Genomic DNA, 25,868 nt, shown 5'->3' on the forward strand with positions numbered 1-25,868 from the left:
GTCCTCGACCCTGCCGCGTCGGGAATTGAATCCTGGTCCCTGGTATAAGCACACTGGTTCCATAACTGCCCCCCACCTGCTTAAAATGTTCGAGGATAGCCTGCAAAGGGGTATGCTGCCTAAAGACCAGCGCCTTGCCACGATTGTTCCCATTCATAAACCTGGCAAGCCCCCGGAAGCATGCAGCTCTTACCGTCCCATTTCCCTGCTTAACGCAGAACCTAAGATCCTGGCCAAATTGATCTCGCAGCGCTTGGCTCCCCATCTTGACACTTTGGTACACCCGGACCAATCGGGCTTTATGCCGATGCGTAACACCTCTCACAACTTGCGCCGTCTACAGGCGGTACTGGCCCGCCGGGAATACATACAAGAACCGGCAGTGCTTCTTTCACTAGACGCCACCATGGCGTTCGACACCGTGGAATGGCCTTACCTATTTGCTGTGCTCCGGCACATGGGCTTTGGCCCCAAGTTCTGCGCGTTTGTCAGCTTGCTCTATGCCGGGCCTCTGGCCCAGATAGCGGTAAATGGCCACGTCTCCAGGGACTTCCCGCTCGGCCGTGGGACGCGGCAGGGATGCCCGTTGTCCCCCTTACTGTTCACGCTGATCCTTGAACCACTGGCTATCTAGATTCGGTGGGAACCATCCATCAAAGGTATCAGGTGGTCACCGTCCTGGGAAGACAGGATATCTCTCTACGCGGACGATGTCCTTCTTTACCTCACCTCCCCTAAAAAGTCAATGCCAGAAATCCTGAATGTCTGTGAGAAGTTTGGGAGGGTTTCAGGATATAGAATCAATTGGACCAAATCAGTGCTATACGTTCTCGCCGGCAGCCCTCCTCCCCTCCCAACAGATTGTCCGCTACGTTACACGCATACCCCTTTTAAATACTTAGGAATCCAGGTGTCTTCCGATCCAGACGAGTTCCACGCCCTAAACTTGAGACCCCCGCTGGAGAGACTTACCCGGGATGTAAAGGTGTGGCGTTCACTCCCCCATTCACCCTCCTTGGCAAAGCCGCACTGTTTAAAATTATGGCGTTGCCTCGTTTTCTCTACCTACTAGAGAACACTCCGTTCCCGGTCCCCTCTTCCTACTTTAGAGCCATCTCAGCTGCGGTCTCTACTTTGTTGTGGGATGGGAAACCGGCACGGATTGCACAATGTAAGCTGGTAAAAGATTGCTACTGGCTGCACGCTCCGCAGGCTGAGCCCGCCTTTATGGCGGACAGGCAGAATACCGAGACCAGGGGATTGTTGAGAACCTTTTATAGTCGACGAGTTCCGTCCGACCTTATCGGTCCGACCCGCCACACGGTCCAACTCTGGTACAAGGCACATAGACACCTTCAGAGCGCAGACACCATCACGCTGATGACACCCCTCTGGGACTCGCACAAACTAGGCTTCATGGGAAATAGCAAGGGATTCCGGGCGTGGGACGCCATAGGCATTTCAGTGGTGGGAGATCTCTGGCGGAAAAACAACATAGTAGACTTCACTTATTTACAAACCAAACACGAAATGGCCCAGTCTGAGTATTATAGATATATACAGATCCGTCACTCGCTTCAATCAGTCATCCCGGTTGGCACAAAACTACAAGAGTCCACACCGCTGGAAGATAGACTACTGACAGACCATATGCCCCACAAAGCCACGTCCTACACATATAGGAAGCTAATCAACAATCTACCTGACAGGCTTTCCAAATTGCGCCTAACTTGGGTGGGAGAAATTGGCGACCTTGATGACTCAGAATGGCAGGAGGCTCTCTCGTCACCCCGAGAATCAGCGATCCCATCTAGACTTAAGTTGGTTCAATTAAAAATATTACACCGCACATACTATACCAGAACGACCCTTTACAAAACAGGAAGGGCTCCCCACGAGTACTGCCTCCGTGGCTGCGGAGAAAGAGGGACATTCTTTCATGCCATTTGGGACTGCAGCCGGGTGGCCACGTTCTGGGCAGGGGTGATGCGAACCATTTCTCAATCAATAACAATTTCGTTACTGCCCAACCCGCGCAGCTGCCTGTTAAACATCTGGGATGCGGAGGACTTGACCCACCGTCAACAGGATTGGGCCATACTGGGGATGTTGGTGGCAAAACGAAACATTGCTAGACTATGGGGTTCTGGCGTGCTGCCTACACTGCGAGACTGGTGTAGGGACATGGATGAGGCAATGGTGGCTGAGAGGGCGGTGTTTGTCCACCGGGGGTGCCCGGAAAAATGGGAACAAATCTGGGGCGCCTGGAACAAGTTCAGGGGAGACATATGTGAGCCACCACGAGCTGAGCCGGATGAATGTCTTTCTGATTCTCAGATTTGATTTAGGGCCTACGTAAACAGGTGCGTGGCACCTCTGGCTGCGACGGACCCCGTCTGACTACTTGTCGGGCTTCCTCCAGCGAAATTGGTTGTTTTTTGGTCATAATATCAGTATTGATTCAGCTGCAGTCCTGGCACTTAGTGGTCGCCTTTGTGGAACTGAACATGATTGCCGTGGATTTATTCTACTTGTGGGGTTTGTTAATTGTTTTACAAAAACAGAAAATTCCTAGACCTAAGTCATATCGTATACTGATATTCTTATCATCATGCACTATGATACTTCCATCCGCCGCCGGGCCCTCTGGGTTGTCGGCTCAAAGGCCGTGTGTATGCTCTGTATATCCGATGTTGACTGTTTTATTGCAGCGGTTGGCCCTGGGGATTGCCAGCCCTACATTGTATATTCTTATGCATGAAAATAAAGGTCTTCAAAAAAAAATTTAAAAAAAATAAAACGTACTACACCCATAACGCCTAAAAACACCAAAAACCGCAAAGGTGTAGTACTTTTTCACATTTGAAGTATATATTCTAGTTGCAAGGTACATCCGTGTTATGCTGACCCAGATTGTCCACCTGGGGGACACCCCCGCCGACACCTCACTACATCGATTTACAGAAGAGGATTCTTACAAGTTGTTGCTCCTAATCAGCGGCTTTATCATTTTACATTTTAATATACGTTTACTTTTAATAGCCTCGATTCTATCTTTTCTAAACAAGATCTTTTCTCAGTTTTGGTTTGTCAGCATCTTCTTTACTGAAGGTCATATTTCTGCAATCTTTTCACTTGCTGCTTGGGAGCAGGATGAGGTGTTGCATAGATGAAGCCTGCACTGAATATTGCCTCCCTCCAAGTTTAATGCACATCCTTTTTGTGACAAAAGGAATGATAGAGGTGATTATTGGGCCGAAACATGACCCATCTCTCAGTTTATGATCCACTCGAGTTTCATAGATCTTAAAATTCCCCTTTTCCAGTTTTGGAATATGTGCATAACCTTGTGTGCATGTGTACAAAAAGCCATAAGGAGTTACATGGCGCTTGCGGTTATGAATGTATGAATGTTTGTCCCGTAGAGGACTAGTTAGATGTGTAATTACAGAACCTCAGTCATATAATTGAACATAATGCATTGTGTACGAAGGCAATCCAGAACTGTACAAGAACACAGTGTCAAGTCGTTTCAACCCTTTGGAATGTCCTAATGCTGTGGTCCTCCTCAGGGCAGGACCTCCTTGTGAGCGGCAGTCACTGTGAGATTTAGCTTAGCTCTAAAGCTGGATGATTCATTGTTAGTTAAGTACCTAGTACAGCGCCAGCTGCTAGCACCAGAGTTCTGCTAAATAAGGAGCAAACCTGCATGCTAGTTGTTCCATCTCCGCTTATTTCTCAGATGGGTTCCAACAACATGAGATAGATCTCTGCATTCACATGTGGTGAATTGGTTCTTTTCACTCGTTGCACAATTCCTTTGTTTTAATCATTTGCTTTGGTGCTTTATGTTGAATTTTCTTTTCAACCAGACTTGCCTCTGAAAATTCCCGTATTTATTGTTTACTTTACAGCTTACCTAATATTCTTTCACAAATATATCCTAGAAGTTTAGAAATAATTGTATCACATCACCTGAGCACTTACAACTTTGAGAAGTACATACAGACTGATGTTCAATGAAAATGTTATCTGTGTGACATAAGCTTACTTGAGCTTTCTCTTTATGTGCTAGTTTATGATGAAAAAAAGAAATCCCTTTTGTCCGGACAAGTAAGAAAATATCCTGAGAAACTGATTCTTTATTGCAAAGACTTTCGAGTTTTCCACTTTTGTTTAAAATGTACGAAAGAAGACGAAGTTAAAAGGGTAAGTTTGAAATGGCAGTTCACATTTGAGTTTTTTTTCTTATTTTCTGCTCTTTAAAGTCTGTAGTCTATTCAGAGATCAATCTATCTGCCTTTAACCACCTCAATTTTGAATAAAGTAGTGTAAGCTTTAATTTTTGCTTGGCATTTAAAATAGTGCAAGTATTCATGTTTAGTTTATACTTTTTATAGGTCACTGTAAATGTCAGGCTTGGCTTACTCTGTTTTTACACCTATATAGTGCAGGAATTCACAAAATGCAAGCGACTCTGCTACAGAGCCCATCCGAAAACTAACTAGCGGAATCTGTGCGTGCAAATCGACTACAGGTCTTGAGATGCTGGCCTATTGCTGCTACTGTACTAGACCAGTTGAGTATGGATGTTAATTAAGGGTCGCAGTGGTCTTAAATGTATGTGGTGTGTGTGCTTACGATTTAGAGTGTTTGCGCGAGAGGGCATATGTGTGTGTTTTGTGTGTGAGCAAAAGTGAGTGAGTCAGTAACATATAGTGAGTAAGAATGAGTGAATTTCAGTGGCTGTAACTATGAGTGAGTCAGAGACGGATAATGTGTGGGTGAAAGTGACTTTGAGTGAGTGAGTGAGAATTTGCATGAGGGAGCGTTGGACAGTGTGAGTGAGAATGAATAACAGTGATTGAGAATGAGTGTGAGTGATTGAGAATGAGTAAGAAGGAGAATATGTGAGTGAGAGTAAGAATGAGTGCAGGTGAATATGAGTGAGAATTATTGTGTACGTGCAAGTGAGTGAGAATGGATGGATGAGTTATAGTGTGAGTGAATTAATATAAGTAAGACTGTGGTGTTATGTCTGAGAGTCTGCTGTTGGCCCGGGCACACTCAAGGTAATACTTGGCTTATGGGGGACCCATGACAAGAGAAACATGAACAATGGGACCCCCTCAAATATGTAAATTGTGGCCCAGGAACGGAGGGGAGCAAGAATACACAAAGAATAAGGGTTGTTCCTACAGTGGCCGTATCATTCAATTATGTGTGTACATCTATAAGTAATCAAAGACAGTGACAGAAGGAGGTAAAGTATAAACAAAGTTCATTCAAAAAATATATTTATTTTTTCTTTTTATAGATATAAATTCATATAAATACTGTTGTCAATCAAAAAATTTTTTAGTAGACAGTACATATATTGATTGAAAAAATTCATAAAGGACACAAGAAAGTCATAAAAGCAGCAGCAAACTAACAGTCCCCCTGAAAAGCAATCATACAAAGCAACTCGCTCACGTGCTACCAATCATTCTACATTCACACCACATACATTGATGGAAAAGGAACTGGATTCCAATTAGCAAGGTAACAAAGCTAATGTAATCCAAGGGCACCAAGATGTAATTGTTGGCCCTTGTAGCGGGTCTACGCGCGTTTCGGTGGATCAAGCCACCTTCATCAGGACCTTGTTCATCATATTGTGCAGGTATCGGGGGATCAGACAAAAAGAGAGTAGCAATGTGAAAAGTCACCTATCACTAAAACGTGTTCTGTTTGAAGTTAGAGGTAAAGTCACATCAAGTGCACCGCATCCATCACGCCAAGTAAGGTGGAGTATGTGACCCTCCGAGCTTCATCTTAAAGATTTAGACGCTGTATTCCATGTAGATAGCGAGACGTGCGTGTTGTTTCCGTTTCGGTAGAAATTCCGAAAAAATGCCTTTGTTTCATGTGATCAAGGGGAGGGTCTCAGATTACGGCAGTCAGCGTGGGAGTTAGCTCCTGTTACTTCCCAGTCTATTTATAAATGGTGATAGTATATTCTGTGAGTAGACATTCTGTAGATGAATTGGCACTATCCAGCAACAGTGACCCTTAGGGTCCGATGCGACGAAGTCCCTCCGCGTTCCTGAGACCCTCAGTGAGACTGAGGGTCTCAGGAACGCGGAGGGACTTCGTCGCACTACATCGGACCCTAAGGGTCACTGTTGCTGGATAGTGCCAATTCATCTACAGAATGTCTACTCACAGAATATACTATCACCATTTATAAATAGACTGGGAAGTAACAGGAGCTAACTCCCACGCTGACTGCCGTAATCTGAGACCCTCCCCTTGATCACATGAAACAAAGGCATTTTTTCGGAATTTCTACCGAAACGGAAACAACACGCACGTCTCGCTATCTACATGGAATACAGCGTCTAAATCTTTAAGATGAAGCTCTGAGGGTCACATACTCCACCTTACTTGGCGTGATGGATGCGGTGCACTTGATGTGACTTTACCTCTAACTTCAAACAGAACACGTTTTAGTGATAGGTGACTTTTCACATTGCTACTCTCTTTTTGTCTGATCCCCCGATACCTGCACAATATGATGAACAAGGTCCTGATGAAGGTGGCTTGATCCACCGAAACGCGCGTAGACCCGCTACAAGGGCCAACAATTACATCTTGGTGCCCTTGGATTACATTAGCTTTGTTACCTTGCTAATTGGAATCCAGTTCCTTTTCCATCAATGTATGTGGTGTGAATGTAGAATGATTGGTAGCACGTGAGCGAGTTGCTTTGTATGATTGCTTTTCAGGGGGACTGTTAGTTTGCTGCTGCTTTTATGACTTTCTAGTGTCCTTTATGAATTTTTTCAATCAATATATGTACTGTCTACTAAAAAATTTTTTGATTGACAACAGTATTTATATGAATTTATATCTATAAAAAGAAAAAATAAATATATTTTTTGAATGAACTTTGTTTATACTTTACCTCCTTCTGTCACTGTCTTTGATTACTTATAGATGTACACACATAATTGAATGATACGGCCACTGTAGGAACAACCCTTATTCTTTGTGGACCCATGACAAGATACTAGTGTTATCATGCTGAATGCATGACTGGCACCTGTAACAAAAAATCTGCCGGTGGCATACTGGAGGTATGTTCTGGCATAATAAGCACCCATGGTAAAATAATCATATTGGCATACTAGAGGAAACTCTTGGCAGGGCATTAACGGCAAAATTCTGGCACTGCTGCATTGCATATCAATTTTGGCATATGGGGGCAGCCATCAATCAATCGGTGTTCTTATAGAGCGCGACTACTCACCCATTAGAGTCTCAGGGCACTCTGGGAGGGAGAGGGGAGAGCTGAGGGGATGTGGATCTGCGGTTCAGGGTTCAGCCGAAGAGCCAGGTCTTGATGTCATTCCTGAATTGCGGCAGCGATGGTGTTGAAGACATGAAGAGGCAGGAAGTTCTAGGTCTTTGTAGCGAGGTAAGAGAAGGATCTTCCTCCAGCTGTGATCTTGCGGATCTGTGGGATGGTGGCCAGAGCCAGTTGGTTGGAGCCAAGAAGTCTGGTGGGAGTGTAGAAGAAGAGGCGGTGGTTGAAGAATGCACGTCCAGCATTGCAGAGGGTTTATAGGCATGCGAGAGGAGCTTGAAGGTGATTCTTTTGTTGATAGGTAGCCAGTGCAGGTCTCTCAGGTGACCAGTAATGTGGTTGCTGAGTCAATCAATCAATCATTTGTAAAGCGCACTACATACCCGCGAGGGTCTCAAGGCGCTGGGGAGGGGGGGGGCGCTACTGATCGAACAGCCAGGTCTTGAGTATCCTCCTGAAGGTCAGCAGGTCTTGGGTCTGTCGTAGGCTCAGTGGGAGGGTGTTCCATGTCTTGGCGGCGAGGTGGGAGAAGGATCTCCCACCGGTAGTTGTTCTGAGTGGGATGTTCAGGATGAGTTTGGCTGAGGCGTTCTGGATGTTATGAAGTTTCTTTTGGAGTATCTGGGTGGTACTGGCGTAGAGTGAATTGCCGTAGTCGAATGCTGCTGACAAGCGTGTGGATGACTATTTTCCTGGACTCGGCGGGGATCCACTTGAAGATCTTGCGAAGCAGGTGGAGCGTGTGGAAGCAGGAGGACGACAAAGCATTGATTTAACAGTTCATTTGAGAGCAAGAAGTCTAGGATGATGCAGAGGTTTTGTGCGTGGTCCATGGATGTAGGGGGCTTACTGAGCGCTGCGGGCCACAAGGAGTCATCCCAGGCATAGAGTTGGTGGAGCTCAGGATGAGGACTTCGGTCTTGTCTGAGTAAAGCTTGTGGTAGCTCGCCATCCAGGTGGCGACAGCTTTCATCCTGTTGTGGAAATTGCTCTGGGCGGTTGTGGGTACTTCAGTGAGAGAGAGAATCAGCTGGGTGTTGTTGGTGTAGGAGACGATGTTGAGTCCGTGGCATCAGACAATGGCTGCAAACGGGGCCATGTAGATGTTGAAGAGGTTGGGGCTCAGGGAAGATGATTTCTCTGGGTTCTGAATTGAAAGGTGGATGTCGACTCTGTGTCCGATAGGTGAGGATGGAGCGGATCCATTTTAGGGCTTTGTTGTGGATTCCGCAGTCGTGGAGTTTTGTACAGAAGTTTGATGGGAGATGGTGTTGAAGGCGGACGAGAAGTCCAGGGGGATGAGGGCAGCAGTTTTGACTAGTTTGAGGTGCAGATGTTGTCTGTATCGGCGACGAGAGCGGTCTCAGTTCTGTGGTTGCTTCTGAAGCCCGATTGGGAGGGGTTCAGGATGTGGTTCGTCTCGAACTCAGGGAATTGGGAGTTGATGGCTTTCTCGATGACTTTAGCTGGCAAGGGGAGCAAAGCAATAGGTCTGTAGTTCTTGAGGTCCGCCGGGTCGGCAAAGGGTTTCTTCAGCAGGGGGTTGACCTCTACATGCTTCCAGTCTTCAGGGAAGGTGGCGGACTCGATGGAGCAGTTGATGGTTTGGCAGAGTTAGAGTGCGATGGAGGTGTTGGCTCTGTTGAAGATGTGGTGATGGGAGGGATCCTTGGGGGTCCCAGAGTTCATGCTCTTCATAATCCTGAGGGTGTTGTCAGAAGTGAGGGTGGTCCAGTTGGGTAAGAGTTGGTTGAGCAATTCCAGTTCTGTGTCTTCCGTGTCTTCACGCTGTTCGTCTGGGCGTGTGAGGAAAGCGCGAGGGAGATGCTGGCTGCTGGCTGCTCTCGGCTTGGCAGCCCCCCGACTCCTAGCCCCCAGCTCGCTGCCCCCTGCGACCTCCACACAAGTGGGGGCATGCGATCGACGGGCAGGAGCGAGGTAAGCAGGAGCGCTGCAGGAGCTGAGCTGAGCGGGCGAGCATCAACACTCACACAGACGCCCAACACAGCCCCAAATGCAGCGCAACAGCAGGGCAGGAGACGAAGCTGGCTGCGGGGCACAAGTTACCACGGAGCCCAGAGTGAGTCTGCCCCTCGATTACCAGTGCCAATACGACCGGTTGTGGCAGAAATCCAGCCCGCGATCTGCGATCCGCGCCCCGAGGCCCGGGGAGAGGTTGGGAGGAGCCGCTGCAGTTATAATTGCGGCTGCCATTCGGGACCGGACCGTCATCCGCAAGCACCGCCTGTCCGCTGCCCTGTCCAGCTCTGCCCTGCAGGTGACGGTCAAAGCCAAAGGACGCAATAGGACGCCATAGGAGTGTGGAAGAGAGGTGTAGGGGGGGCAGTGTGGCTTGTGGCCTGCGGTGGGCAGAAAGGAGGTCAGAAAGGGGGCATAGTTCACAGACCAGGTCCCCAACCCTGAACCCACTCCATTAGCCACTATCAGTTCCGCCCTGCCACACCCCACAAGAGAGTCGCTTGCCATCTCCAAGTGCTTCCCTGCCATCACCTTCAGGGGCAAGAAGGGGCCACTAGGGTCTGAGAGAAGGCAGACAGCGGTAGATAGCGGACATTGGACAGCAGTGTGTGCTGAGTGTAAGAAGCGCAAGGAGGGGTCCCCTGCTATCCCCTGCAACCCTAACACTCCAAATGGGCTCCCCAGCCTTTCCTCCACCCAGGGGTACAAGGGCAGGACCAGTGGAGATCACTGAAAGCAGCGAGCAAGCGTCTGTGCAAACCCCAGAATTAATTATAAACAACTACCAACTGCCAGCCGCCGCCGCATGTAAATCTGTTGATAGCAGCTGGAGCCAAAGAGTAACGCAAGGAGGTAGAGGCGGATTGGCTCAGCGGTAAAATTAGACCAGACATAACCACATCAGTTACTTTGGCAGCAAGGGGTGGCTTACGTCAATACTTTTTGGAATAATGAGGTCGGGCAGGACACGAAAGAACCCACCACAACCCACGAAAAGGAAAACCAAACCCAAAACAGACAATAATAACTCCCAGAGTAGTGTAGCCAATTTACCAACGATTCCACTAATACCACAAATGTACTCGATATTTGGCTCAATGAATCCTACTGGCAAATTCTCGTTTTTGAAAGACCCAGTTGCAGCAATCTACTCAATGCCAGCAACGGCAAATGGTCTCCAAAACCCACTGACACCGTGCAAAGTATTTACACAGACGATTGACAAATCAACTTCCTCGTCTCACCCAATGCCTAGCACAGTGCACACCATCGGAACTGAAGAATTAGGCACGAGTAAGCCAACAGCTCAAAAGGCTCAGAGCCCAACATGCCAGGGGACCAACAAGCACATAATTCAAACGCAAGCACAAGTACAAATAGAATGGGGAGGTCATGGCCAGGAGCAAGAGCAAGCAAAGCACAAAAAATCGCATGGTTTTACGGACAGGATTTCGGATAGCACTTTATGCATATAACTCAAACTAGAGTAATAAGGACAACTACATTACCAGTATCACTAATCAGCGACACTAACCTGGACCAACTAGGGGTGGGGAACCCCCCGGGTTCAGGGTACGACCGAGGATGCAATGACACAAGTAAACCAGACTCTGTGTACAAAGAAAAACCCAATAACCACTCGACACCTAGACAAGAGTCACGATTAAATCAAGAAAAGGTTGATTTCAATAAAATGGATGAGGTGTTTGACTTCTGGATGGAGTCTCAGACATTCTTTGACAACAAGGAAATTCTACAAGCACGGAGTACAACGTCCACTCACGATAAACAAATTAATAATACAAGAGAAACAGACCCCAAGCAAACCAAAGCAATCAACAAGCTCATAACTTTATCTAACGACGTGCAAGAAAAAACCCTAGCTGGCAACCATACATTCAAACAATCGATGTTAGAAACAGAAAAGGAAAACATACTTGAGATATCAAGTGGGTTGGAACAGGTAGTACAAGTTCCCACGGATCCACTTAATAAAATATGCCAAGTAGCTCGACAGGAAACAATAATAGACATATCGAGCGTGCCGGAACTGGCTGATCTAGCATCCTCAAAGGCATTTAAGAAAACATGTCAATTGACTGAATTAAATTCGGAACATCGAGTTGACATGGCAAGGGAAAACGCTGAGGAAAACATCAAATGTTCAATGAACACACTAAATTACAACACCAAACGGTGCCAGCAGGCTGATAAACCCCTCAAGGGAAAACATGATCCCAATCACAATTTGGAATCCATAATAAAATTACATGGTGCTCAGGGGAAAATATTAGAAACATCCATCAAAACGCTGAATATGCAGTCCGATAAACTCGATATTCAAATAAATCCAATGAGTCTAATTTCTGAGCATATTTTAGATGTAAACAAAAAACTAGTTACCATGACAAACACACTTGCAAATTTCCAGGACCAAACCAACCTTCGGGCCCAGCCCCCAAATTGCACATGTAGCCCTATACTTGAAAAATTAAGGGATCTACCAATAATACTTAAAAACATCTTACTGGAATGCAAACGTGCAAACCGTGAGTCGGTTAACACGGAACACCATGGCCCATTAGTACACTTGAAGAAAGAGACATTATCACCACAGAGCACCAAAGAGTTACGTTCAACGATGAAATAGTTAAATCAGAAAAGAGGATTGAAAAAACTTCCCAAAAACGTCACAACAAATAATAGACTCAAACTTTCTACAAAAAAAGGCTACAAAAAAAGGCAACAAATATAAAATCTGGAGAATTAATTGAGGACCCAACACTACCAAAGGACCAATCCCCAGATCCGATCAAATATAGTCATCCGTTGATCACTGAAATGGATCAACTAAGGCAGGAGCAGATAAAAATCATAAACATCCAACAACCAGTCTTAACCAAACGACAAAAAAAGTGCTAGAAAAGCCAGAAATCAACATTTAAATGGCAGACCTGCTAACAAGCAGGCCTTGGTCAATTATCCAATTTTTAATCTTCCCAAGAACCTAAGAAAACCTCAAATCCAAAATACTAAAGAGGAAGAACATCAGTCCACCTCCACGGAAGTTCAATCCTGTGGGAAAGCACTTGTGCCAAGATTAATTACGTCAGTATGCACGGAGGAGTGCGATGATGACGAACTCGTGACCCACTCGCTAGAAAGGAGTAGTGCAAACTGGAGTCTTGAGAGTGGTGACTACGAACTACCAAGAACAAATAGAATAGCTGGGAGCCCAACGGGCCAATCCAAAAACATTGGGAACAAATTAAAACAAGTAGTTCGGTCAACATAGCCGGAATATGGACAGACCACAATGGTCTTAGAGAATAGTTCTAGAGGACGGGTAAACAAGGACACCCAATGGAGGTGATAGACAAAGCTAACTACAAAAAACAAAAAGTATCCCTCGTCCAGCAAACAACGGTCAGTCCCAGAGCAATTCTTAGCAAACGGGACACTAAAAACCCTAGGCAAGTCACAGTGAAAGTTGACGAGAGCCAGCAAGATCAGCTATTAGTCAACATGATCATGGAACATGACGGCCCAAAGATTATTGGTGGCACGGAAAAAGAAACAAGGTTGTGTCCAATCTACCTGACGACCACCGATGAACATGCTACAACCCTTAGGTCTAGTAGTCTGAAGAGACATCATTTGAAAGTACTCGCAAAAGTAAACGAGTCTCGAGAGCATACTGGGATGGATAATAATAAGAACAAAGCAAAAAACCTACCCAACAAAACAAATGCTAAAGACAAAAAAGCCATAATGAGACGCCGGACAAATGAGCAGGTATTGACTTGCTCCGTGCAAATACATGACAAAACATTGAACACAAAAGGAAGGGTACTACTCATTCCAAATTATAAATCGCAAGGCCCACAAGACTACCTGATTAGAGGAAACATCCTATGCCTAATGGCTGAAATCCCAAGTCTACAACACATAACATCTGCTGAGCTATTGGCAATAGAATTTGTAATCTCCGGAAACAACATCGTAAAGGAAGGCACCTTAGCGACTTGGAGGAATGCAGAAATTGTCAATGACATACTACATGAAACTGCCAAATTGGATGAGTGGGGAATCACTCTCAAAGAAGAGGTAACACCAGGTTACCCATCCCCTTTCCTAATGACTGGCGTCTCAAGAGAAAAATTTTCAGCAGAAAAAAGCACCATATACTCAGTATTGCAAGGTGCCAAGGGAGCGGAAAACTCAAAATCTGAACATCAATACAGACCAAACTGCGGAACCAGAGAGGAATGAAATTATAACCAGGGTGGGAAAACCGATCAAGTCTCCATAAAAATTCTATCTTGGAACATCGCTGGAGCAAAAGACATCTTAAGTGACAAAGGAAAAACTGAGTCCTGGGACACGCATGAAATAATTGTATTACAGGAAACATGGCTAACAGCCCCCGTCGAAGTCCAAGGTAGAATAGGCCATCATGTTAGTGCTACCCGAACTCAGCACTATGGGGGAGCTAAGGGGGGTCTGGCCGTTTATATTTCTACGGCACTAAAAATCAAGTCCTCCCAACTATCCTCGACCACCCCAGACATGCAAATAATAAAATTGGAAATGGGTCTACCTGTCAGTATAGGTATCATTATTCTCATTAATATATACGCTCATCCAAAAACCAAAATAAAACAAGAGCTTTTAAAAAATGTCAGCGATGTAATAGCAGAACTAAGTCTCAAACACCCAACCTGGGAGATAATTCTCACAGGAGATTTTAATGCCAACTTATTGCACCCCCATGAAGAGGAAGAAACATCATCACTGCTAACGAACTATGGGCAGTAGAAATGCAGGTGATCCCATTGGCGAAAAGAATTGATAAAGTGGGTCAGCAATTAATGTGGGATCTCGAACAGCTAGGTATGCGGTGTTAAACGGGAGAATAAAACAGGACAGACCTGCCAATTGCACCTACATTGGTCCTAGTTGAAGTTCAATTCTGGACTACACCATAGTCTCCCATCCCCTCTTAGGGCTAACCAAGAAGTTTCAAATCATATGCTCTCCTGATAGTGATCATTCGGCACAGCACATTGAAATCAAAATAACTCCTCCCAAACATCTAGAGGCCCCAATAATAGCAGGGGAAATGTTAACAATAAATCTGAAACGTATAAGGTGGACGAGTGTCACACTACCGCAAATAGCGTTGGAAGCAAAAACTCTAATGCAAACACTCAGCCCAGAAAACCAATTGACCGTTGAAACATGGACCACCTTCCTGAACAAATTACCAAAGGTAGGAGTCAACATCAAAATGACACATAATGGAAACAACAACAGTCACCTCAGCCAGACATCACGTGCTTTGAGAAGGCGTTTGAGACAGTCCCTGAGGAGAGCACAAGGGCATAGCTCTCAATCCAATGTATGGCAGGATGTACGTTCCCTAAAGAAATTATACAAGAAACAAATCTGGAATGAGAAAAAAAAAATGAGGACATCAATTTCTGGACAAAAATCCGATTCCAGAGCTTTCTGGTCGCAGGTAAATTCATTGAACAGAACGGCAAATACTGTAAGTATGACCTGCGTTTCGGAAATGGCATGGGTACAGTATCTAATCGATATATTTTCAATAAACCCCATGACGCAGTCGGCATCAACAGTAACCTCTGCAAATAAAAGTATAAACGCAGAGATTCAGTCCACAACAGCTTCTGACTTGACAAACATCCCGCATAAGAAGCAGGAAGACTTAGGCCAAACATCCCGAGCTTACGCGGATGTAGAAATAATGCGAATAATAAAGAAGAGTAGGCAAGATAGTGCACCAGGACCGAACGGCGTCCCCCCAGGCAGTTTACAAGCAAGATCCATATTACTGGGCCAGCAACTTTAACAAACTGTTCCGGACGATCAATGTCACCAGTCGGATTCCGGAAAGCTGGAGAGGCGCGATCATCAATCCAATATACAAGAGGGCCGGGTGGCACTGCTTAAGATGGTGGCTTTGCCCCGATTGCTCTATTACTTTCGCACGTTGCCGGTGTGGATCCCCCAGCGGGTTTTTAAGGAGTTGAGAACACTGACAACCGACTTCCTATGGGGACATGGGAGGTGCAGGGTGGCACTGAATAAGTTGATGAGACCCAAGCTTGAGGGGGAATGGCGGTCCCTGATTTCGAACTATATTATTTGGCGGCGCAACTGCAGATACTAACACAGAATATCGCTAAAGAATTTAGGGGTCCAGACCAAGATAGAGGAACAGGCATTCAGAGACATATCCTATCATATATTATCATGCAACAGAGGCTAGAGTTGCGGAGCTTAACCATGGAGGAGAGGACTTTGCGACTCTGCTGGCATAGGAGCATAAAGAGAGCGAGGGCGACGCGCCCGTACGCACCGGAGATTCCTCTGGGGATGCTGACAGCGCTGCCGCATGGGGGGGATTGGTCCCAATTATTGGAATGGGAGGACGTGGGCCTTCAAGTGGTAGGGGACCTGTATATTGATGGGGTGTTGGCGCCCTTCAGGGTGCTCCAAGATCAATTTGGTCTCCCGGAAGGAAGTTTCCTGTTACATGCGGCGTTGACGGCGTCGATGCAGAAGCACTGGAAGGTGGGGTTAACAGAACCCTGCACAACCATGGCCTGCCAGTATGTTGTAATGGCTGCGGGAACAATTAAGGCGGTTACCTGCCTTCACTCTAGAATGTTACACGAGGGACTGGAGCCGCTCACAGCCCTGAAGGCAAAATGGGAAGAGAGTATAGGAAAACCCATACCGGACACGATCTGGGGCCACATCTTGGAGAGAATATGGAAGGGGTGCAGGAATGCACGCTTTCAGCAAGTGCATTTCTTTGTAATACATAGGGCCTACTTCACCCCGGGTAAGATGTGGAAGTATTTCGGGGTGCAGGACGCAACATGCCCTAGATGCTTAACACCTGAGGTAGAGATGGACCACTTACTTTGGGCCTGCCCAAGACTGGGGACGTATTGGTCGGAGGTGGGGGAGCTTCTCAACGCAGTCACTGACCGACAGGTGGAGTACGACATGGCAACATGTCTATTGCTCTGGTTCCCTCACACGGCCAAGACAAAAATCACAAGTAAATTCATTGACTTGGGACTTCTTTTGGCCCAGAGAGAGATCACTTGGCATTGGAAATCGAAGGAGGGCCCATCAGCCAGGAGATGGATGAGCGAATTGCAGAAATGGGCTTGGAGTGAAAGTGTGATTAGGCTACGACAAGCCACTCATACAGCTAATGAGAAGGGCTTAGAAATGGCGAGGGCTTGGGAGGCAATAGTGCAGGCCCTGAAGGACTATTTAACTGAAGATGAAGACTAGGGAATAGTCAGTGTGGGAGGTTCCATGGGACACGAAGATACGTATGTATGGATCCTCAGGTCGCGAGAGCTTTGACTGAGAGTATATGGATATGGCCCACGACAGCAGCAGTTGAGGGGGGAGGGATAAGGGGAGGGTTAGTGGGGATCCGATACAGATAGAGGAAGGATTTAAGTGGAAGCTAGACTCAGACATGGGCGAGCGGAAGGAATGCCCATGGAACAGATTCTCAATAAACGCTTAGATTGATTAACTGTGGAAGGTTCAGAGATCTCGAACAGGGATGTTATGGAGGATGACTGGTTGTGGTGAGTCGCATTTGCATTGACATTATTCACTGTTTGTGGAATACTGTATTCGGCTGATTGTATTGGGGAGGGGGGTTGGGAGTTATAGAAAAGCGGATACTGAATTGTGTTGCTGACCGGATGCATCTGTGAACTGGTTTCTTTGATATCTCTGACAGATCAGTGGTTAACGCCGCCCGGCCTCCGGGAAGTGGGCTGAATGGCTGTGTGCAGTTTTATTGCTGATCTGGGAATTATGATGGTCAGGGACGGGAAGGTCGAAATAATTCAATGTTTGTTTATGAATCTGCAATAAAAATATGTTTAAAAAAAAAAATCAATCCAATATACAAGGGCGGGGACCGTAAAGATCCAGCAAACTACCGCCTGATCGCGCTGATCGACGCTGAGGCTAAATATTACGCCTCACTGGTGCTAATCGACCTTGCAAAATGGTCCAACGATAACAATAAAATCCCTGTAAATCAGTCAGGGTTTCGGCGTGGCAAAGGTACAATGGCAAATGTCATAGCAGTAAGCCTGATAGCTGAAAAAAGCCTACAAGAGCGTCAAGCACTACATCTATGTTTCGTGGACTTCAAGGCGGCCTTTGATCGTGTTAGCCGACAAACATTATGGGCCAAACTAAAGCAACAGGGCCTGCCGGACACGATTTTAAACCCAATAATGGACCTCTACACTAACACCTGGATGCAGGTTAAGATTGATAATGGCCGATGTCTAACACGGAAGATCACAACTAGTGAAGGATTAAAACAAGGCTGCGTCTTGGCTCCTCATCTGTTTAATTTATTCATGGCTGATTTGACACCAATGCTAGATGGGATCAATGCACACCCTCCACAGCTAGGAACTTTGCCCCTTATGCATCTATCCTACGCAGACGATGTTGTCCTCCTCAGTCAAACGAAAATAGGACTGCAGCGTCTCATGCATGAACTGGCTGAATATACCAAACAGAATCTAATGGAAATAAACAGTACAAAAACCAAGGTCATGATTATAACGCATTGTCGCTCTAAACAGCTGAACTTTACAATTGACAACAAGAACCTGGAAGTAGTGGAAAGCTATAAATATCTGGGGATACATCTGGATAGACGGTTTACCTTTTCTACGCACTTTGACGCTATCGAACAGAAAGGAACAGCCTTACTGCATGCATTTTGCAGCTTATCCAAGCAGCTAAAAGGCCCTTTGTTCACCCCCCTCCTCACAGTTAACAAACCTAAACCACTTCCTACGATAGCTTATGGCAGTGTGGCACATAGCGGAAGAAGTGCACCGCTATTAGACAAAATCCAAATAAGAGTGTACAAACGTGTATTTTGCTTACCATGCGATGCTTCACCAGCACAGGTACGCCTCGAATTTGGATTGCAGTCCCAAATATTGCATAAAAGATATGAGACAATTACATTTTGGTATAATATCTGGCTCAATCGCGAAATAGAAATTAACTCTGCTATTTGGGAAGCTCTGCAAAGCAACTCCAAATCCCAGTACTTGAAGTACCTAAACTCCTCCCTGAAAATTACTGAGATGGCTCAGTGTGGCAAAGGAAGTTACCAGTATTATCATTTAAACAGACCATAAAAAAGGCAGTCAACATGCACTCGTTGATCAAAGACAAAACAACTTTAAGACGCCGCGCACATGCTTGGATGATAATACAATCCCACAAAAGGCCAGCACCAGCTGCCTATTTTGGCCTTGCTTTTCCATCGCATTTAAAACAAAAGTACCTAAAGCTACCTATGGGAAAACTGCCAACAAACACCGACCAACCTGCTGGAGGATACTGGGCCCAAAGGATTGTAATCTATGTGGCGCTGCAGTACAAGACATCATCCACCTGTATTTGTCCAGTACTGGAGCATGATCGCCGGAGTTTACTTAGGGTAAAGTTCAAAGAAATAGGAATTCGCACATGCCGCTCAGCGATATTAAATGCGTTGGACTCAGCGGATCCACAATTAATTTGTCGAATAATTAAATATGTAAGCAATTTTGAAAAACTTACTGAAAAGCTAACACAAGCCTGAACTTTTTGAACTTTGAATTTGCACTGGCCGATTTAGCATCTGTTTCCGAAACCACTATGACACCGAGAATACTTGTGCTTTTATCTTTCTAGTTCATGGTTGTTTTAAAATTTGTATTTCTCTGTATAATAGTACGCAAAGGAAAGTATTTTTATTTATTGGTATTTTGTAACGGTTTTTATTAACTATACAATAAAGAATTTTACGACAGTTGGGTAAGGTCTGCTGGGGTCTGGAGCCATTGGGTGGAGTGGTATTGGCTGGGTCGTGGGTTGCGAAGCTGTCCTAGATCTCCTTGATCTTGTGGTGGAAGAAGGTCGCGAGGTTGTCGCAGAGGTGTTGAGTGGGTGGAGTGTCTGCATATGAGAGCACCACTGAAAAAATGGTGGCCCTGGCACACTGGAGGTAGTTTTTGTCATATTGGGCACCCTAAGCCCATTTAGAACAAGCATTTACAATGCAACGGTTTCGCCTTTGGAAAAGTTAGAGCTATTGGCATTGTAAATGACAACATTTTTATTTATGTGTTGGCTTTGAAAACATAAATAAATGGCATTGTCATTTACAAAGCCATTAGCCAAATCTCTCGCAATGCGACACCTATTGCATTTGACCCACACACACACACAAAACTGGATCACAAGAAGGGAACAGAGGCACACACAAAACCGGGTCAAAAGCAGGCAACAGAGGCACACACAAAACCGGACCGCAACCAGGCAACAGAGGCACACACAAAACCGGACCGCAACCAGGCAACAGAGGCACACACAAAACCGGACCGCAACCAGGCAACATAGGCACACACAAAACCGGGTCGCAAGCAGGCAACAGAGGCACACACAAAACTGGATCACAAGCAGGCAACAGAGGCACACACAAAACCGGGTCGCAAGAAGGCAACATAGGCACACACAAAACCGTACTGCAAGCAAGCAACAGAGGGACACACAAAACAGGACCGCAAGCAGGCAACAGAGGCACACACAAAACCGGGTCGCAACCACACAAAAAATTGCCCATGAATCAGAGGAAACCCTCTAATATGCATTCAGTTGAACACAGCACCATCCCATATACCCAAGGAAAGGTGTGCTTGTGTGGGAGGGGGAGGGGGAGGGGGAAGGGTGGTGGGCAGGGGGGTACAGTTGTTTCGTTTTCCTGGTTTCCTCAATTACGTCATTCTGTTCTAACCAGAGGGGAGGCAGGTGGCCAGTGGTTCTTTTTTTCCAGAGTATTATCACTACAAAACAAATTGAAATGAACCATCGTTAACGGCAAGCATAACTTCCTAAAGCATGGATAGAAAATAACCTACTATTTTTACTAATTGCCAGTTCAGCAAGAATAGCCAGGCTTTACAGCACCGTCATTTGGAGAAAAAAAATCTAAAGTTGGAAAAGGGAAAGACGAGAATACAGTTACTAAACAACATTTAAATATATTTTTGAAAATGTTCAGCACCTAGAGAAAATGTCGCTAAACTACAACTTGAGACTAGAACTGAGCTCTCTTCATTGTTTACATTTTGCACAACCACGTAGAAATGTTTAAGGTGTTTAATAGCCTTGGGTGAAATGTTCAACCGAATGGGTGCCGGTTTCTTTCAAGAAAGTGGCTTTTTGTGAATACAGCATGAACAGCGTAACACTGCAAAATGTGTTCATGTTTTTCCTATATGAAAAAAAAAGCAAGCTGCATCTCCATAACTACCAGAGTAGCCCTTGCCGCTGCGTCATGGTAACAGACAAGCAACATCGTACACAAGCAGTAGCAATGACATTTGAGAAAAATAACCGCCAAATCAGCACTCTGGGCCTTCAACAGCATGCATTGGTAAGACTGACTTTCCTCCCAACAAGGTGCTAGAGCTATCCTTTAAAATAGTACCATTATTTATAATTAAAAGCACGGATACTGCACCGATGTGTTGTAAAAATGAGTGAACGGCGCGGTCTCCACAAGTCACATTCTTACATACAAGGAAAGCCAGATAAACACTACACAACATTTCATTTTACTAGCAAGCTTGCCTTGGAAGAAAAGTTATTCACACAGCTTGGAAATGTGCAATGTGGGGGCCCCAGTTCATACCACGCGCCCCCTTCCAACTTTGAATAAAGTACCTGAAAGGATGTCCTGGCTAAGTCACCTCCTCACTCTCTTCCATTCACCTTTGCCGTCCAAGAGGCTTCCAACATGGCTTCCTGTAACATCTGTGCTAATTAATGGTCGCCGAGTGCAATCTCTTGCACCGGACGAGTCCAAAATCCCTCGTTCTGAGGGGGAAGAAGACGCCTTGTCTCAAGAGTTTAATATTGGCCTGTTCCAGAGCCCGGGGAACAACTTCAAGCCTCGAGTTCAACTCTTCGGATCACGACGAAACAGAAACACACTAGGATAGGGAACAAACGGCTCCGTGCTCTAATAAAGACGCAGCGATGCCGGGCATGACGGAGCCCGGCCCCAGCTGCCTTTGGAACATAGAATCCCCCCTCGCGGCGCTAGTCTCTGCCGTTGTGAGAGCTTAGTGGATATAATTAGATTTAGCGGTGCAGTAGTAAGAGTTGTTCGTCAGTAGACAACACATTTTCTTGTCACATTTAGTAACATTTATTACTCTCAGCAATGTTTAGCGCGTCTATATATCCATGTAAGTCAGTACCTTTACAAACATTTATTTTCAGGTAAGGCAGATTTGCTCACGGACAGTGGGAGCGGGGGCGGGCACACGGACACCGGGAGGGGGGCCTACGAGGACACGGACACTGGGAGGGGGGCCTACGAGGACACGTACAGCAGGAGGGGGGGCGGGAAAGGAACGGACAGCAGGAAGGGGCAAGGAAGGCACTCACCTGGACTTCCTCGGGCGGCGTTCGGCCGCGGAATGACGAACACAAACATGGACGCACCAAAAAAATAAACCCCGCCCACGGCCGCGATGACGACATCGCAGAGGCGGAGAGGGAAAAAATCTCGGGAACGCCCACGAATCTGGTCCGGCCATGACGGACAGATCACTGTTGCAATGGCTAGCCTCCATTTATGGAGCTAGCCAATGGAACAGAGGGCGTAATCCCAAGCCCACTCTGTTGTAACATAAGATTTCGCCTGCGCCGAAAAGCTGCGCAGAGCGCAGCCTTCGGCCAGGCGAAACCTAAAAAAATGGGGTCAATACTTGGTGAGCGTCCGGTTTCACTGGCCTCATACGCCATGAAAGGCCTTGAATATTTAACAAGTGTCTTTCCTGAGCTTAAAACTTTTTAGCACAATAATATGAAAATAGTGCTTTAAATGCAATATTTTACTTGATTTTTTCAAAATGTCCTAAGGGGCTGTATGAAAGTCCTTAGAGGAGGTCTGGCTCACTCTCTTCACTTGCTACAATTCAGGGCATATATTACTCCCCACCACTTTCAAAGATCATATCATCACCTAATATAGGTGGCATCTAAAACAGACAATTTATTGTTTAGTGTTTACTTTAACCATGCAGTTATGGAATTTCTGCGATGTCCATTTTTGGGATATCATGATGGTTGAAGTCATGTGGCATCACTTCCTGGGAAGATTCATGGTCAAAGGTCATATGATGTCACGTCCAGTGATGTTATAAAGGTCAAGAGTGTATGACTGGCATTTAGTGAATTGACCTCAATATAAACTGGAAAGACTGAGGGAGAAACAAAGGTACACTTATTGGAAATACTCTGGAAAGTTGTACATCCTCGAAGGACTGCCTGATAGAACACTCCCTCCCATCCTGCCTTCTTTCTGTTAACTTGTCAGTTTATCTCTTGTTTATTTAATCATTTGAAAAATGAAGTCGCAATGGTGAACGTGCTGACATAGTTTTCTCTCCAACAAATACGAGAAAGGTGTGTGCTTTTGGAAAATGGTAAAATCGTTATGTCTGTGTTTTTTCTTAACAAAAATACAGTATATAAACTGTAGATTCAAATTTTTGGATGGATTAATGTGTGATAATTAGCCCTGCCGTTTTTAGGTCGAGATTGCGTGTACTACGCACATGCGCAGTCTCGCTCGCGAGATTTAATGATTTAGAGTGGCTTTCACTAGCGGGCTTTAAGCCCTGCCCCTCTTTCCCATTGGCCGGCGTCACCGTTTATGCTAAACGGTGGCCAGCCATTAGGAAAGAGGTGTTGATGACTTACACTTTTCTCTAACCTTTCTCTTTTTTGGCCGTCCCACTTGGACGGACTGCCCTGACTTCCTGCTTGCGTAAAAGGTTTGTTATCTTTATGTGGCTAAACACATGGCCCAAAATGCAATAATGAAAAGAACTCCCTCGTGACCTTCAAACTGTTATTCAGGGTACAACCTCTGATTGTTAGGGCAACAACACATCACAATATTTTTACTTTTTCATTATTTTTTATTTGAATTGTTTTTTCTTTCATTTGATTTCTTTTTTTTACTATTACACAGTTAAAATAAAAAAAAAATTCATTTCAAAATCATTTGTTTTCATCTAGGTTCATATTACAAAACACAATTCATCAATAACAATGTTTTTTTAAACTTATATTCCAGGAAGAGAACACCCTAATCAATTCAATTGGATACTTTATTCGATAAAAAAAATGTCATCATAAAAGTGTACAATTTATACAGTACAATTAAAAGAATAAGAAACAAGAACCCAACAATCCTTGAATACATACATCATTACATACTGCCCAGATCTAAAATCATTAAAATTTCCTTTGAAAACAAGTGCAAAAAGGCCATAAAAAACTTCCTGCCGGAGGGGGGGGGGGGCATCTGGCAATTAAGTTATATGCGGGGTGGGCTTAACCCTCCTCATACGTATCTGCCATGCGCTACCCAGGTATTTAGCCACCCCACACACCATGGCAGTGGAAGATGTGTCGGTGCAGAGGACCCGTAAGGCCATTTTGTGACATCTGAGGCCCAACCCCTTACATAATGGTTTTAGCCATATCTTCCTAGCAACCCTGTATGCCGGGCAGGCGAAGAAAAAATGCGCCACAGACTCATTAGGGGCGGCACAGCCAGGGCAGCCTTTCGATAGACCACCAAGGTTATTCCACCCGGAGGTGAAATCGTTCACCGGGAGAGTCCCGAACCTGAGTTTTAAATAAAGTGATCTATCCAAAGGTTTCCCTATTAAGTCTAGAAAGGGTTCAAGTCCCCTTGTCCATTTGAACTCGAGAAACCGCTCAGAGAGGGGACCCCTACACCTCTGCATAATGCCTCCTCCTGGACCCAGTTCCAATAGAGCTTCTTAATCACTGACTTGGGGGGGCGGTGTTTGGCTTATCCATGATTCACTCAAGCCCAGTTGCACAACCAACTGCCTCAGATTACACAGCCACTTAATCTTGTTGCCCGTATTAGCAGAATGAGTTCATCTAGTACTGCTGCATAGTTATAGAGCTCCCGGGTCCTTCTCAGTCGCACCCAGAAAAGTAGTGGGCGCAAGCGCACTATATCTTTAAGGGGTCGCCTACCCAAATCTAGCCGTAGTGGAATCAGCGGGGTGGAAGCTGGGAGGGCCACCAAATTTCTCATGAACTTATTTTCGGATATAACTAAATCCGTTGTGTTCTCAAATCCCCACAGCTCGGATCTGTATAGGGCGGCCGGTAATACTTGGCCTTCATAGATTGCGAGAGTCGGTGCCACGGGTTTACTCATCGACTCCCGCTGTTCCCTTAAAACCACCCCGGAAACTCTTTTGTGATTTAATAACATTTTGGCCATATGATCCTTCCAACTCATCCGGCTATTTACCCTAACACCCAGGTAGTCGAAGGAGTCTACCATCTCCAAGGGGTCACCGTTAAGCACAACATTATTCCTAAATCTCTTGGAGGGTGAGATGGCCATAAGCTTTGTTTTAGAGGTGTTGATGGTGAGGCCTCTGTCGGTGCAAAACACACTAAAACGGTCTAAGAGCTTTTGGAGGCCTATGGGGGATTTGGAGATCAAGATGGTATCACCCGCGAAGAGTAGGGTAGGTGTTTTTTTCCCCCGCCAGGGATGGCGCATCGGCCGCTTCCTCCCTCAGGTGGTCCACCACACCATTCACAAAGAGGGAGAACAAGGTCGGCGCCATGACACATCCCTGGCGGACTCCACTCCTCACGGGCACCCTCTCTGTCAGGTGTCCCTGGGTGCCCCATCTGATCCTCGCATAATTTCCCTCGTGGAACTTCACAATGAATCCTAAAAGTGGCCCTGGGAAACCCATCTTCTCCAAGATATCCCACAATCTTGCACGAGGGACCAGGTCGAACGCCGTTTTGAGATCTATGAATGCCAGGTAAAGACTACCCTTGTTAATGGTCACAGCCTTCCAATAGATCGCAAAAAAACAGAAGACCTGGTTCATCGTGCCCACCTTCTGTCGAAACCCTGCTTGGAAATGGGAAAGGACATGCTCCTCCTCCATCCATACACCCACCCTGGAGATGATGACCCTGCCAACCACCTTCTGGATCACGTCTATCAGACTGATCGGTCTGTAATTGCCAGGGTCATCTCTGGCACCCTTTTTATACACTGTTACCACCTCTGCTCCCTTCCACGAGTCTGGCACGGGGTGACTCTTGGAGATCAAATTAATTATTAGTGCAATGAGGCTGGCCCAGGCTGCAGGTTCATCCAAGAGTAGATCCCCTGGTATCCCATCAGGGCCAGCCGCCTTCCTCGGGGTCAGATGCCTAATAGCCAGTACTACCTCAGAGGGCTGAAATGGTTCTTCAAGCACCAGTGGCGATTGGGCCCTAATATCGGGGTCTGGGGGAGATGGAGATAACACTTCTATCCCGCCGTACATTGCAGAGAAGTGGGAATACC

The 25,868-nt window shown here is 45.8% G+C and overlaps 1 protein-coding gene across 2 annotated transcripts in view; it reads left to right on the forward strand.

Annotated features, from left to right (window-relative positions):
• Window positions 1-25,868, forward strand: part of LOC144764101 (uncharacterized) — a 146,827-nt gene that overhangs the window by 62,203 nt on the left and 58,756 nt on the right. For both annotated transcript variants that reach the window (XR_013596313.1, XM_078650268.1), the window contains exon 2: window positions 4,076-4,209. The gene's annotated coding sequence lies outside the window, so the exon portion shown is untranslated. The remainder of the gene's footprint in view (window positions 1-4,075; window positions 4,210-25,868) is intronic.

Source organism: Lissotriton helveticus, chromosome 6 (genome assembly GCF_964261635.1).
Source record: "Lissotriton helveticus chromosome 6, aLisHel1.1, whole genome shotgun sequence".
Classification (NCBI taxonomy): Eukaryota; Metazoa; Chordata; class Amphibia; order Caudata; family Salamandridae; genus Lissotriton; species Lissotriton helveticus.